This window comes from Rhinopithecus roxellana, chromosome 3 (assembly GCF_007565055.1).
Source record: "Rhinopithecus roxellana isolate Shanxi Qingling chromosome 3, ASM756505v1, whole genome shotgun sequence".
In the NCBI taxonomy this organism is placed as follows: Eukaryota; Metazoa; Chordata; class Mammalia; order Primates; family Cercopithecidae; genus Rhinopithecus; species Rhinopithecus roxellana.
In genome coordinates this window covers 99,218,798-99,235,641 of record NC_044551.1, presented here as the reverse complement: position 1 = coordinate 99,235,641, position 16,844 = coordinate 99,218,798, and the positions used below count along the sequence as shown (strand labels likewise).

The 16,844-nt window shown below is 44.0% G+C and overlaps 1 pseudogene; it reads left to right on the top strand.

The window, feature by feature from the left end:
• The first annotated feature begins 3,066 nt into the window (after positions 1 to 3,066).
• On the top strand, positions 3,067 to 3,416 carry LOC104654562 (annotated as a pseudogene).
• The last annotated feature ends 13,428 nt before the right edge of the window (positions 3,417 to 16,844 follow it).

Below are 16,844 nucleotides of genomic sequence, written 5' to 3'. Positions count from 1 at the left end.
TTGTTTTACTTATTTGTTTATGTATTTATTTATTTTGAGATGGAGTCTCGCTCTGTCACCCAGGCTGGAGTGCGGTGGTGCGATCTCGGCTCACTGCAACCTCCGCCTCCCAGGTTCAAGCAATGCTCCTGCCTCAGCCTCCCAAGCTGGGTCTACAGGCACCTGCCACCACGCCTGGCTAAATTTTGTATTTTTAGTAGAGATGGGGTTTCACCACGTTGGCCAGGCTGGTCTTGAACTCCTGACCTCAGCTGATCCTCCCGCTTCGGCCTCCCAGAGTGTTGGGATTACAGGCGTGAGCCACCACGCCCAGCCTTTTTGTTTTATTTTCCTAAAGACAAATTATTGCTATGTTGCACAGGCTGGAGTGCAGTGACTATTCACAGGTGAAAACAGCATACTGCAGCTTTTCTAAAAAACAATATTGCCTGGTGCGGTGGCTCATGCCTGTAATCCCAGCACTGTGGGAGGCCTAGGTGGGCAGATTACGACGTCAGGAGTCGAGACCATCCTGGCTAACACGGTGAAACCCCGTCTCTACTAAAAATATAAAAAATTAGCCAAGCATGGTGGCGGGCGCCTGTAGTCCCAGCTACTCGGGAGGCTGAGACAGGAGAACTGCTTGAACCCGGGAGGCAGAGGTTGCAGTGAGCCGAGATCAGGCCATTGCACTCCAGCCTGGGCGACAGAGCAAGGCCTCATCTCAAAACAAAAACAATATTTTAAGTTTTAAATATGTACATTTTTTAGACATAATGCTGTTGTGCACTTAGTATACTACAGTATAGCATAACTGTATTTTTTTTTTTTTTTTTTTTTTTTGAGATGGAGTCTCACTCTCTCACCCAGGCTGGAGTGCAGTGGCGCCACCTAGGCTCAATGCAGCCTCCGCCTCCCAGGTTCAAGCAATTCTCCTGCCTCAGCCTGCTGAGTAGCTGGGATTACAGGCGCGTGCCACCAAGCCCAGCTAATTTTGGTATTTTTAGTAGAGATGAGGTTTCACCATGTTGGTCGGGCTGGTCTCGAACCCCTAACCTCATGATCTGCCCGCCTTGGCCTCTCAAAGTGCTGGGATTACAGGCGTGACCCATCGCACCCAGCTGTAAATGTAACTTTTACATGCATTCGGAAACCAAAAAAAATTTGTGTGATTCACTTTATTGCAATACCTGCTTTATTGCACTTCTTCCAGTGAAGGAAATTAAAAGTACTACTCCAGGGAATACACGAATGTTAAGTGACACAGCCATGTTGCTGATACGGGGAAAGTTTTAGTGGTCTTCACAGAAGATCAAGCCAGCCACAAAATTCCCTTAAGCCAAAGCCTAATTCAGAGCACTTCCAGTGGTCTGGAACTGAACGTGCAATATCTCCCACCCTGCATTTCTGGGTTAAATTACATTTAGTCAGGATGTATAAGGTATAAGTATAAGTCACATCCTGACTAAATGTGATTTAACCCAGGAATGCAGGGTTAGATTAATATCCAAGAATCAGTTAATGTAACACTCTATATCAAAAGAATAAAACACAAAAGCCACATGATCTCAGTAGACACTAAACAAGTGTGTAACAAAATCTAACACTCCTTTATGATAAAAACTAGGAATCAAAGGAAACTTCCTCAACCTGATAAAGCTCATCCATGAAAAACCCACAGCAAAAAAATTAAAAACAAACAAAACAAAAAACCCACAGCTAATATTATAACTAATGGTGAAGAAAGACTGGATCACTTCCTCCTAAGATCAGGAACAAGACAGAGATGCCTGCTCTCACCAATTCTATGTGTTATAGACTCAACTTCTTAAACCTCATGAGCCAACCTCTGCTAGCTTCAGACTATTCTTCTGCAGCTTCCTCACCTCTCAGCTTGCTCTGGATTAGGCATTGGCTTGAGAGAATTTTGTGGCTGGTTTGACCTTCTATATGGATCACTAAAACTTTCCCCATGTCAGCGATATGACTGTTTGACTTATTCATATCATTCATGTATTCCCTGGAATAGCACTTTTAATTTCCTTCAAGAACTTTTCCTTTGCATTCAAAACCTGGCTGTTTGATGCAAGAGGCTTTCTTTTGGCCTATCTTGGCTTTCAACATTTCTTCACTAAGCTTAACCATTTCTAGCTTTCAGTTTTGGTACAGTTTCAATGCATGTTCCTGTCCAAATCTCGTGTTGAAATGAAATCCCAAGTCTAGGAGGTGGGGCCTGATGGGAGGTGTGTGGATCGTGGAGGCAGATCCCTCATGAATGGCTTGGGCCATCCCCTTGGCGATGAGTGAGCGTTCACTCTGAGTTCACATGAGATGTGGTCCTTCAAGCTTGTAGCACTTCCCCTCACCCCGACTCTCTCTTGCCCCTGCTTTTGCCTTGTGATGTGCCTGCTCCCACTTTGCCTTCCATCATGAGTAAAAGCTCCCTGAGGCCTCCCTTCTGGGGGGAACAAGACAAGCCATTGCCCCAAGCAGTGGTGGCTCCATGCTTCTACAGCCTGCACAACCATTAGCCTATTTAACCTCTTTTCTTTATCAATTACCCCGTCTCAGGTATTCCTTTATAGCAAAGCGAGAACCAACTAATACAGATTTAAAGTGGGAGACGCGTGATACTTCCTTTCTCTTGAACACTTAGAAGCCATCGTGGGGTTATTAATTGGACTAATTTCAATATTGTTGTGTCTCAGGGAATAGGGAAGTCCAAGGAGAGGCACAGGAATAGGGGAATGGCCAGTAAGTGGAGCAGTCAGAACACACACCACATTTATCTATTATGTTTCTGTCTTCTACGGGTGCAGCTTATGGTGCCCCAAACAATTCCAATAGTCACTTCAAAGATCACTGATCACAGATCACTACAATAGATATAATAATAATGAAAAAGCTTGAAAAATTGTTAGAATTTCCAAAATGTGACACAGAAACATGAAGTGAGTGCATGGTGTTAGAAAAATGGCACCAATGACTTAACGGGGCTGCCACAAATCTTCAATGTGTAAAAAACACAGTGTCTGCAAAACACAAGAAAATGAGGTATGCGGTGGTTCTGGTTCTAAGGGTTATAAGATGGGAACTCTCCCGGCACGTAGAAATATCCCGCCGTGGGTGAAAGTTCCCGAAGACCTGAAAGATCCAGAGGTGTTCCAGGTCCAAACGTGGCTGCTGAAAGCCATGTTCGGCCCGGACGGATCTCGAATCCCTTACATCGAGCAGGTGAGCAAGGCCATGCTCGAGCTGAAGGCTCTGGAGTCTTCAGACCTCACCGAGGTCGTGGTTTACGGTTCCTATTTGTACAAGCTCCGGACCAAGTGGTGCTCCAGTCCATGGCTGAGTGGCACCGCCAGCGCCAGGAGCGAGGGATGCTCAAACTTGCGGAAGCCATGACTGCCCTCGAACTAGGCCCTTGGATGAAGTGAACGAGCTTCCAGCCAATGCAATGAAGGCCAGGGTGCAGAGATTAGGTTGTGGCCAGAGCTGGAGTGATTCCTTCAGCTTGGTTTAAATTCTGCTGCAGCCTAAAGAGTCAAGGGAAAACCGTCTGTTTAGGGGTCTCTGCCCTTAGCTCTGAGTCTTGTTATGAATATCTCTTTGATGGTTGCCAATAAAAAAAAAGTGGGTTTTTTTTTCATTTTTTCTCATTTTAAAAAACAAGAGTCCTTTGTAGTGACATGAATGCAGCTGGAAACCATCATTCTCAGCAAACTATCACAAGAACAGAAAACCAAACACCACATGTTCTCACTCATAGGTGGGAACTGAACAATGAGATCACTTGGACACGGGAAGGAGAACATCACACACCGGGGCCTATTATGGGGAGGGGGGAGGGGGCAGGGGGGAGGGATGGCACTGGGAGTTATACCTGATGTAAATGACGAGTTGATGGGTGCTGACAAGTTGATGGGTGCAGCACACCAACACGGCACAAGCATACATATGTAACAAACCTGCATGTTGTGCACATGTACCCTAGAACTTAAAGTATAATAAAAAGTCAAAAAAAAAATAAGAATAAAGTTTTAAATAAGTTGATAGTTAAAAAAAAAAGAAAGAAAATGAGGTATGCTTGTGATTCTTTTTATATGCTGCTGGATATGATTTGATATTATTTTGCTGAGGATTTTTACATCCATATTCAAAAGGGATATTGCTCTGTGCAGCTTTGCTATCACAGTAATACTGGCTCCATAGAATGAATTGGGAAATATCCTTCCTATTTTTTGAAACAATGTGAAAAGAATTGGTATAAATTCTTCTTTAAATGTTTGGTAGAATTGACTAGTGAAGCAGACCGGCCATGGTGGCTCACGCCTGTAATCCCAGCACTTTTGGGAGGCCAAGGCGGGCAGATCACGAGGTGAGGAGATCGAGACCATCCTGGCTAACACGGTGAAACCCCGTCTCTACTAAAAATACAAAAAAATTAGCCGGGCGTGGTGGTGGCGCCTGTGGTCCCAGCTACTCAGGAGGCTGAGGCAGGAGAATGGCGTGAACCCGGGAGGCGGAGCTTGCAGTGAGTTGAGATCCGGCCACTGCACTCCAGCCTGGGTGACAGGGCCAGACTCCATCTCAAAAAAAAAAAAAAAAAGGAATTGACGAGTGAAGCAATCTGTAGCCTGGGCTTTTCTTTGCAGTTAGGTTTTGGGTTATTTATTCAATCTTTTTACTTGTAATAAGTCTATTCAGTTTGTCTTTTTTTTTTCCTTGAGTGAGTTTTTGTTATTGATAATATTAAAAATAATGTTGAATTAATATGAATAATAGTTGAGGCCGGGCGCAGTGGCTCAAGCCTGTAATCCCAGCACTTTGGGAGGCCGAGACGGGCGGATCACGGGGTCAGGAGATGGAGACCATCCTGGCTAACACGGTGAAATCCCGTCTCTACTAAAAACTACAAAAAACTAGCCGGGCGAGGTGGCGGCGCCTGTAGTCCCAGCTACTCGGGAGGCTGAGACAGGAGAATGGCGTGAACCCGGGAGGCGGAGCTTGCAGTGAGCTGAGATCCGGCCACAGCACTCCAGCCTGGGTGACAGAGCGAGACTCCGTCTCAAAAAATAAAAAATAAAAAAATAAAATAATAGTTGAATTTACATTTGCAGTTTTACTGTGTTTTCTATATGCCTCATGTCCTTTTTGTTCCTCAATTTACATTTACTGCTTTCTTTTGCATTAAGTGAATATTTTAAAAGTAGCATTTTAATTTATTTAATAGTTATTTAATATATTTTTTTGAAGTATTTCTTTAGTGGTTGCTCTCAGGCTTGCCATATGCAACTTAATTTATCAACCTCAGATTTCAACTAATTTCAGTGAGATATAGACCCGTTACTTCATTATAGCTCTATTTCTTGCCCCCCGTTTTTGTGTTATTACTGTTACACATATTACATTTTTAAATGTTACAAATACAACAGTACATTGGTATAATCATTACATTATATAATTTTATGTCTTTTAAAGAAGCTGAAAGAAGGAAAGATAGCAAGTATATATTTATAGCTTTTGTTATATCAACCTTCTTACTTATCATTCCTGGCTCTCTTCATTTGTTCCCATGGATTTGAGTTACCATCTGGAGTCATTTCTTTAGTCCAAAACAGCTATGCCACCATCCATCTCCTTTGGGCTGTTATTGGCAAATATATTTCTTGTTTTTTTAAATTTTTTAATTTAATTTTTTTTTTTTTTTGAGACAAAGTCTCACTCTGTCGCCCAGGCTGGAGTGTAGTGGTGCAATCTTGGCTCACTGCAACCTCTGCTTCCCAGGTTCAAGCAATTCTCATGCCCCAGCCTCCTGAGTAGTTGGGATTACAGGCACGTGCCATCATGCCCCGCTAATTTTTGTGTTTTTAGTAGACAGGGTTTCACCATGTTGGCAAGGCTAATCACGAACTCCTGACCTCAGGTGATCCACCCTCTTCAACCTCCCAAAGTGCTGGGATTACAGGCGTGAGCCACCTCACCCATCCAGGCAAATATATTTGTTTAGGTTATAGGCCCCAAAATACAGTGTATACATATTATTTTATACTATTGCTGCTTAAATCAGTTAAAAGAAGAAAGCAGAAGAAATATGCATTTATACTATCTTGAATAATTACATAATTACATTTACTGGTTGTTAGGGATTAATGTTTTTGTCCCCTCAGATTCAAGGTTGAAACCTAAACTCCTGATGGGATTGTATTGGGAGGTGAGTACTGTATTGGGAAGTGAGTAGGTTTAGATGGAGTCATGAGGGTGGAGCCCCATGATGAGATTAATATCCTTATAAGAAGAGAAAGAGACCAGAGCTCACTTACTCTCTTCACCATGTGATAACACAGCAAGAAAGTGGCCATCTGCAAGCCAGGAAGAAGGCTCTCACCAGGAACTCAATCTTCTGGGACCTTGACCTTGGACTTCCCAGATTCCACAACTGTGAGACATGAATGAATGTTGTTTAAGCCACACAGTCTACTGTATTTTGTTACAGCAGCCAGAGCCAAATAAGTCACTACTGCTCTTTGTGTAGATTCAGATTACCTTCTGAGATCCATTTCTTTTAGTCTGAAGAACTTCCTTTACTCTTTTTTTTTTTTTTTTTTTTTTTTTTTTTTTTTTTTTTTTTTTGAGGAGAAGGAGTCTCGCTCTGTCACCCAGGCTGGAGTGCAGTGGCGTGATCTCGGCTCACTGCAAGCTTCGCCTCCTGGGTTCCCGCCATTCTCCCGCCTCAGCCTCCCGAGTAGCTGGGACTACAGGCGCCCGCCACCTCACCCGGCTAGTTTTTTGTATTTTTAGTAGAGACGGGGTTTCACCGTATTAGCCAGGAGGGTCTCGATCTCCTGACCTCGTGATCCACCCGCCTCGGCCTCCCAAAGTGCTGGGATTACAGGCTTGAGCCACCGCGCCCGGCCTACTCTTTTTTTTTTTAAGGCATGTCTACTAGCAATGAATTGTCTTAGTTTTTGTTAATCTAGGAAATCTTCATTTCACCATCATTTTTTTTTTTTTTTTTTTTTTTTTTTGAGACGGAGTCTTGCTCTGCCACCCAGACTGGAGTGCAGTGGCCGGCTCTCAGCTCACTGCAAGCTCCGCCTCCCGGGTTCACGCCATTCTCCTGTCTCAGCCTCCCGAGTAGCTGGGACTACAGGCGCCCGCCTCGTCGCCCGGCTAGTTTTTTGTATTTTTTAGTAGAGACGGGGTTTCACCGTATTAGCCAGGATGGTCTCGATCTCCTGACCTCGTGATCCGCCCGTCTCGGCCTCCCAAAGTGCTGGGATTACAGGCTTGAGCCACCGCGCCCGGCCTCACCATCATTTTTGAAAGAAGCTTTGGTGCATATAGGATTCTTGGTTGTCAGGTTTAGTTTTGCTTCTTTTTTTTTTTTTTTTTTTTTTAAGAGCACTTTGAATATGTTATTCCACTGCCTTCTGGCTGCCACTGTTTCAGCTGAAAAGTAACTGTTAATGTTATTGGGGTTCCCTTGCAAGTGACTCATTGTTTTCTTTGGCTATTCTTTGTTGCTGAGTCTCAGCATTTTTCCTATGATGTTTCTGTTTGTGGGTCTACTTGTGTTTATCCTACTTAGAGTTCATTGAGCACTCTAGATATGTCAGTTAACATTCGATAAATTTGGCAAGACTTCAGCCATTATATGTTCAATTTTTTTTCCTGCTCCATTCTTTTTCCCCTCTCCTTCATGCTTCCATTACTTCTGTGTTGATTAACTTAGTGGTGTCCCAAATTTCTCTAAGACTCTGTTAATTTTTCTTCATTCTATTTTCTTTTTGTTCTTCATGTTACATAAGCCCTATTAATCTATCTTCAAATTCCCTACTTTTTTATTCTGCCAGTTTGAAGATACTATTGAATCCCCTCCTCCCTACCCCCAACCCCTAGTGAATTAATATTTAATTTGTTGTTATACTTTTCAACTCCAGAATATCCACTTGTCTCTTTATAGTTTCTATCTCTTTACTGTTGTTCTCTATTTAATGCAACATTTTTCTCATATCTTCCTTTACTACTACTTTTTTATTTTTATTATAAAAGGATACAGTTTAAGCACAGTCAGGTGGAAGATATGCATAAGGCAAGGTATGGAGGAAGGAGCAGAGAGCGCCTATGCTCTCTTCAGGTGCACCACCCTCTCAGCACCTCCACATGTTCAGCAAGCTGAAACTATTCATTTTATTTTTTTCTTTTTCTTTTCTTTTCTCTCTCTCTGTTTCCTTCCTTCCTTCTTTTCTTTTCTTTTCTTTTCCTTTTCTTTCATGACAGGGTCCTGCTCTGTTACCCAAGCTGGAGTCCAGTAGTAAGATCATGGCTCACTGCAGCTTCCACCTCCCAAGCTCCAGCACTCCCCCTGCCTCCCGAGCAGCTGAGACTACAGGCACATGCCACCACACCAAATTTTTTTTTTTTTTTTTTTTTTTTGAGACAGTTTCTCTCTCATCACCTAGGCTAGAGTACAGTGGCACAATATTGGCTCTCTGTGACCTCTGCCTCCCAGGTTCAAGCGATTCTCCTGCCTCAGCCTCCCAAAGTAGGTAGGATTACAGGTGCCCACCAACATGCCCAGCTAATTTTTTTGTATTTTTAGTTGAGATGGGGTTCACCATGTTGGCCAGGCTGGTCTTGAACTCCTGACCTCAGGTGATCCACCTGCCTCGGCCTCCCAAAGTGCTTGGATTATAGGCATGAGCCACCACACCTGGCCTACTAATTTTTTTTTAATTTTCATTTATTTATTTGTAGAGACAAGGTCTTGCTATGTTGCCCAGGCTGGTGGAACTACTTCTTTAATCATAGTTTTCTTTAGTTCTTTGAACATATTTATAATGGTTCCTTTGAATGCTGTGTTAAAACGGACAGCTCAGCCAGGCACAATGGCTCACACCTGTAATCCAACCACTTTGGGAGGCTGAGGGAGGATTGCTGAAGCTCAGAAGTTCAAGAGCAGCCTGGGTAACATAGCGAGACCCTCATCTCAATAAACAAAACAAAACTGATCTTTTTTTTTTTTTTTTTGCTGGTGAATGGATTATACTTCTCTCTTTTTTTGCATGTCTCAAAATTTTTTCTTGGAAAATGAATATTTTAGAAAATCTATTGATGGCCGGGCGCGGTGGCTCAAGCCTGTAATCCCAGCACTTTGGGAGGCCGAGACGGGCGGATCATGAGGTCAGGAGATCGAGACCATCCTGGCTAACACGGTGAAACCCCGTCTCTACTAAAAAATACAAAAAACTAGCCGGGCGACGTGGCGGGCGCCTGTAGTCCCAGCTACTCGGGAAGCTGAGGCAGGAGAATGGCGTAAACCCGGGAAGCGGAGCTTGCAGTGAGCTGAGATCTGGCCACTGCACTCCAGCCCGGGCGGCAGAGCGAGACTCCGTCTCAAAAAAAAAAAAAAAAAGAAAGAAAATCTATTGTTGCAACTTTGGGTACTAATTCCTTCCAGTCCCACCCAACTCTAGTGCATTTTGTTCTTATTTGCTTGTTAATTTGTTTAGTGACTGGCTGGATAATTTTAGTGAAGTATAATCTCTCCCCACCCCCATTCCCACCCCCACATCCACCTGCAGTGTTAAACCTCTGATGTTGTTTCTCAGGATCTCAGCCTTGGGTATGCCCAGTTACCCTCTGATGACAGTGGTTTTGGCAGAACTCTCTTCAGTATTTATTTTCCTGACTCCATGCAGCTGTTAGGCTCCACTAATTGCAGCTGATTGCTCTATTGTTTTCAACAACACCCTAAGGAATGAATTGCTCCAAAGACTAATCCCATTACATTTGGGTTTTTTTTTTTTTTCAGTCTCAGCTCACTGCAGCCTCCACCTCCTGGGTTCCAGCTATTCTTGTGCCACAGCCTCCAGAGTAGCTGGGATTACAGTCGCACACCACCACACCCGGCTAATTTTTGTGTTTTTAGTAGAGATAGTTTCGCCATGTTGTCCAGGCTGGTCTTGAACTCCTGACTTCAAGTGATCACTTGGCCACCACCTTGGCCTCCCAAAGTGCTGGGATTACAGGCATGAGCCACCACAGCTTTGGGTTCTTTTGAAGGAATAGTTCTCAAGGTCAATGAGATTTGTTCTTACTCCAGAAGGATTCTTCCAGCTATCTCTTTGCCTGGTTCTCTCAGTCAAACTAGCCAGCCTACAGTTTATATCTCCAGTGAGTCTACCAATCTCCTTTCGATTGCCTTTCATGACAACCTCCCTTCTGTTGGAGAGCACCTTAGGCTTAAGCTTCTCCAAACACTTTTGCAAAAAAGTCATGTCCTCTGGGAAGAAAGTAGGTGTGTTATGGCCTGCTTCTCCCCTTAGGCAAAATCTCCAAGCCATGGCCATGGCGTTTGGGATGATTTTTAAAAAGGCACATAGGCCAGGCATGGTGGCTGATGCCTCCCACTTTGGGAGGCCGAGGCGATTGGATCACCTGAGGTCGGGAGTTTGAGATCAGCCTGACTAACATGGAGAAACCCCGTCTCTACTAAAAATACAAATATAGCCGGGCGTGGTGGTGCAAGCCTGTAATCCCAGCTACTCAGGAGGCTGAGGCAAGAGAATCACTTGAACCTGGGAGTTGTACTCCGGCCTGGCAGCAAGAGTGAAACTCAGTCTCCAAAAAAAAAAAAAAAAAGGCACAAATCTCTCTACATGACACACCTATTCCAGGAGTTGAGCACTCAGTGGAGTGGGAGGACAGTGTAATTGGGTCTTCTTATCTTGCTTCTCCCAGCATGGAACCATCACCTTACAACCTGGGCAAGTGTAATTGGGGCCTCAATATTCTTGGTGGCTCTGTGCCCAATGTAGAGAGCTTCTATCCCATGGGTTGGAGCAGGGTAGAAGAGAGTCCCCACCTCCTGGTAACACTTGCCTGGTGCTTAGCCTGAGAAACAGGTAGGGGGAAGGATGAGAAATACTGACATCCTGCGAAGACAGCCCTCTGACTAGAAATGGGAGAGGAGAAGCCCTGTGTTCAAGTTCATCTAGATATTCATGTTCTCTAGAGTGTGCGGTTGGATTTGTTACAGAAGTACCGGAACCGCGCCCTGTAGCCTTTTTGTCCAAACAACTTGACCTTACTCTTTTAGCCTAGCCTTCGTGTCTGCGTGTGGCAGCTGCCGCAGCTCTAATACTTTCAGAGGCCCTCAAAATCACAAACTATGCTCAACTCACTCTCTACAGTTCTCATAACTTCCAAAATCTATTTTCTTCCTCACACCTGACGTATATACTTTCTGCCCCCCAGCTCCTTCAGCTGTACTCGCTCTTTGTTGAGTCTCCCACAATTACCATTGTTCCTGGCCCAGACTTCAATCCGGCCTCCCATAGTATTCCTGATACCACACCTGACCCCCATGACTGTATCTCTCTGATCCACCTGGCATTCACTCCATTTCCCCATATTTCCTTCTTTCCTGTTCCTCACCCTGATCACACTTGGTTTATGGATGGCAGTTCCACCAGGCCTAATCGCCGCTCACCAGCAAAGGCAGGCTGTGCTATAGTATCTTCCACGTCTATCCTTGAGGCTACCACTCTGCCCCACTCCACTACCTCTCAGCAAGCCGAATTCATTGCCTCATTCTTGCAAAAGGACTGCGTGTCAATATTTATATTGACTATCTTTTTGGACTCAGCCCACTTGCACCCAAGGGAAATAAACAGCCCTGTTGCTCAAACAAAGCCTGTTGGTAGACTCTCTTCACACAGACTCGTGTAACATAGAGAACATAAGTACAGACCAAAGAATTAGGAGAAATACTAGACTAATTCTGTCTTCTTATTTGGCAAGTACTGAAACCTAAGTAAAGGTATATGAGAAAAGATAAACAGTGAGCTATAATTTACATAACTATGCCATTCTGTCACCCAATTCAGTCCAAGACTCGAGAAATAACTGGGAGTACCTCATAGAGGAGTTATTTTATACATCACATGTAAGGAACAAAAAGCTGGTAGTCCTGAATTTCTAAAAGCTATTTAGGATACGTAGATTTTTACTTCCTATAATCCCCTAACACTACCTTACCACTAAAATATGCCAGAGCCAATTAACCCACTTCTCTTTTTCTTTTTTTTTTTTTTGAGATGGAGTCTCGCTCTGTCACCCAGGCTGGAGTGCAGTGGCCAGATCTCAGCTCACTGCAAGCTCCGCCTCCCGGGTTCACGCCATTCTCCTGCCTCAGCCTCCCGAGTAGCTGGGACTACAGGCGCCGCCACCTCGCCCGGCTAGTTTTTGTATTTTTAGTAGAGACGGGGTTTCACCGTGTTAGCCAGGATGGTCTCGATCTCCTGACCTCGTGATCCGCCCGTCTCGGCCTCCCAAAGTGCTGGGGATTACAGGCTTGAGCCACCGCGCCCGGCCTAACCCACTTCTCTTTAAGAGGAAGCATTATCAGCACTCTCTGTCTATTAAGAATCTTTCCAGGGCCAGGCGCGGTGGCTCACACCTGTAATCCCAGCACTTTGGGAGGCCGAGGCAGGCGGATCACCTGAGGTCGGGAGTTTGAGACCAGCCTGACCAATATGGAGAAACCCTGTCTACTAAAATACAAAATTAGCCGGGCATGGTGTCGCATGCCTGTAATCCCAGCTACTTGGGAGGCTGAGGCAGGATAATTCATTGAACCCAGGAGGCGGAGGTTGCAGTGAGCCAAAATCGTACCATTGCTCTCCAGCCTAGTCAACGAGGGGAAACTCCATCTCAAAAAAAAAGAATATTTCCATTATTTTATCTTCCACTGAAAACAAAGGTAAATTTAGCTGGTGATGGGATAATTTCCAGCAAGGTCTTTGAGTAAAATTTCAAGGTATTTCTTATGTTTATACCACTCAACTAGAATTCAAAATCCAAGGTAATTACTGAGACCAAATAAATTTCCTAGGAATGAGGAATGGGAATGTTGCAGGACATCCTGAAGGGGCTATACCCTCTATGAACAGATATCTTGCACTCCAGGAGCTCTTTAACATGATTTACTGATAGAAGCCTGCCTTTCAGAAAACATCTTTTTCTTCTTTTTAGAATGTGGGAACATGTGTGTGATAGAATACTGAGTAAGTTGAGATTTACCTAGTTTTGTGGACAAAAATAACATATATGACCAGAAAACAAAGTCAGTGCATCCAAATATTTCCAGTATTATTTCTGCATGGTGGAGTTATGGATGATTCTTATTTATATCCTTTTTTTTTTTTTTTTTTTTTTTTTTTGAGACGGAGTCTCGCTCTGTCACCCAGGCTGGAGTGCTATGGCCGGATCTCAGCTCACTGCAAGCTCTGCCTCCCGGGTTCCCGCCATTCTCCTGCCTCAGCCTCCCAGGTAGCTGGGACTACAGGCGCCACCACCTCGCCCGGCTAGTTTTTTGTATTTTTTAGTAGAGACGGGGTTTCACCGTGTTAGCCAGGATGGTCTCAATCTCCTGACCTCGCGATCCGCCCGTCTCGGCCTCCCAAAGTGCTGGGATTACAGGCTTGAGCCACCGCGCCCGGCCTTATTTATATCCTTATACATTTAAAAAGTATCAACAGCATGGCTGGGCTGGGCAATAGTTCACACCTGTAATCCCAATACTTTGGGAGACTAAAGCAAGGGGATTGCTTGAGCCCAGGAGTTCGAGATTAACCTGGGTAACATAACAAAACTCTGGCTCTACAACAAATACAAAAATTGGCTGGGTGTAGTGGTGCACTCCTGTCATCCCAGCTACTCCAGAGGCTGCGGTGGGAGGATCACTAAAGCCTGAGAGGTCGAGGCTACAGTGAGCCGTGATTGCACCACCGCACTCCAGCCTGGGTGACAGAGTAAGTCCTTGTCTCAAAAAAAAAAAAAATGAGGAAAGGAGGAAAGGAGGGAAGGAAGGAAGGAAGGAAGGAAGGAAGGAAGGAAGGAAGGAAGGAAGGAAGGAAGGAAGGAAGGAAGGAAGGAAGGAAGGAAGGAAGGAAGGAAGGAAGGAAGGAAGGAAGGAAGGAAGGAAGGAAGGAAGGAAGGAAGGAAGGAAGGAAGGAAGGAGAAAAATAAAAGAATATCTACAGCAGATGTATTTCATCAGAAAAGAAGGAACAATTTTTGCTTTGCACACACTGCTCCTCATGTGGAAGCACTCTCCCTCTGTTCTGTCAGAGTTTCAAATCCAAGATAAATGTCAAGTCTTCTGCGAAATCTGTTTCCTCGTCTATTTTCTCCTTAACCTGACTTTTCCACCCTGGTTTTTCCAAATTCATTATTTGCCTAATACTTCTGCTTTCTGACCAGAAGAGGTCGGTGTTGCGTCGCTTAAGAAAAAACAAAGCCTTTCTGATAAATTGTTTTGGGGTTTTTGTTTGTTTTGTTTTGCTCTTTTGTACTAAGGGAAAACTTTTTCTTTAGAAATATGATATTATATTTCCTAGAGATATTATGATATTATAGAAGTTACACATAAACATCTATCACTAACAAGATTTCAAATGGAATATTTTATCAACAAATGGGAACTTACACACTTTGGACTATTCTCATTAGTACCTAGCACTTTACTGAGCCACAGAGAATTTTATCTGATATGTAAAAATTTGAAAGTAGAAAAAGAGAAAACAAGAGAGAATACGTTTAAACAGGAAAACCAAACTTTTCCAGGGACAAACTAAAAACCATTAGTACAGTACTTCAAAGCATCAACTTGGGAGTTAGACCAACTAGGATTTGAGGGTTTTTTGTGTTTGTTGTTTTTGTTTGTTTGTTTGTTTGTTTGTTTTTCAGAGGGAATCTTGCTCTGTCAGTCAGGCTGGACTGCAGTAGTGCGATCTCAGCTCACTGCAACCTCTGCCTCCCGGGTTCAGGTGATTCTCCTGCCTCAGTCTCCCAAGTAGCTGAGTTTACAGGTGTGCACCACCATGCCCAGCTAATTTATTTTGTATTTTCAGTAGAGACAGGGTTTCACCATGTTGACCAGGCTGGTCTCAAACTCCTGGCCTCAGATGATCTGCCTGCCTTGGCCTCCCAAAGTGTTAGGATTGCAGGCGTGAGCCACCGCACCACGCCAGTATTTGAGTTTTCACTCCATCACTTACTGTGCAACTTTAAGCATGCTCCATACACCACATGCCTCATCCTCAGTTTCTCATCTTGAAAATGGGGATACTGATAGCTAATTCACAATATTGTTTTTATTTTGTGGTGGTGATGGTGGGTTTTCTGTTTTGTTTTGTTTGAGACAGGGTCTCAATCTGTCCCCCAGGTCGGAGTACAGTGGTGCGATCTGAGCTCACTGCAACCTCCAAGCAGTGACTACAGGCACACGCCACCACACCTAGCATAGCTGTCCCTTCTTTAACTTTCATTGTGGGAACTACTCTCTTGGCACCAAGTGTCTTATAATAACCTCTTTGTTCATCCCCTGCCTCCTCTCTCACCTTTCCCATAAATAAATTGGGACAGTTCTGTTAATTCTGTATGCTGCTACTAGAATGATGTAGTCACCTGTGGTCCCTTCATCTTCCTGTTCAAAAGCCATTCATAGGCCGGGCGCAGTGGCTCATGCCTGTAATCCCAGGACTTTGGGAGGCCGACTTGGATGGATCACTTGAGGTCAGGAGTTTGAAACCAGCTTGGCCAACATGGTGAAACCCCATCTCTATTAAAAATACAAAAAATTGGCGGGGCGTGGTGGCACGGACTTGTGGTCCCAGCTACTCGGGAGGCTGGGGCGCGAGAATTGGTTGAACTCGGGAGATGGAGGTTGCAGTGAGCCAAGATTGCCACTGCACTCCAGCTTGGGTGACAGAAGAAGTCAAAAAAAAAAAAAAAAAAGCCATTCATGAAATGTTCTGTGGATGGATGGTGGTGGTGACTCCACAACAATGTGAATATACTTAGTGACACTGAACTGTACACTCAAAAATGGGTAAAATGATACATTTTATGTGATGCATATTTTATTACCAAAAAACTCATTAATAATTCAAACATCCACAACATAATGTTCTATACAGACCACCACCATCCAACTCCAGTCAATCTTCATTAGTACAGCTGCATCTTACTGTATGATGCTCACGCCACTCCCACCGCCCCCACATATGCTTGCACTCACACTCCTTTCTCAGCAACAACTTCCTTCAAAGTCCTCATACCTAGCCTGTGCTTTGTCTTGGATTTAGCTCTTTTGTTTTTCAGACTTGCTGGATATAACCATATGCTGACCTTCCAGCCATTCAAAGCCCAGTTCAACTGCATTTCGTCCATGAAGTTTTCCCTCTCACATCTGTCATGTTGGAAATAATCCTGTCTTTTGCTGGGCTTCGGTAGTGTTTTCTATCACTATTCTGCCTGTACAAATCTTCTTAAGGACTGAGACCGTGCCTTAATCCTCTTGCTATCTCCCCTCACTTTTACCACAGTGCTTCACACAGAGCAGATCTGCAATGACCATTAATTTAATGGCTGACATGAAAGACAAAGATGATCCCAGAAGCTGATGCTGGGATCCCTGTGGAGCTTTGCATCACCCCTGACTCTTAAGGTCCAATCCCCAACCTGTCCACACAGGCATTTAAAGGGCTTTACATGCTTTGGTGTAACATTTCATTTTGATGGATTTTGGAAATGTTCATTTTCCTCTTTCTTCATTTTATTAGTCAGTAAATTATAAATTATGAAATTATGGGACCAAAACATAATGGGTTTATAGTCAACATTCCTTAGGTTCCCATGAAAACCTGTAGGAAAGGAATATTCTTTTTTTTTTTTTTTTTTTTTTTTTTTTTTTTTTGAGACAGTGTTTCACTCTGTCAACTAGGCTGGAGTACAGGGCTGGAGTACAGTGGTGCAATCTCAGCTCACTGCAATCTCCACCTCCCAGGCTCAAG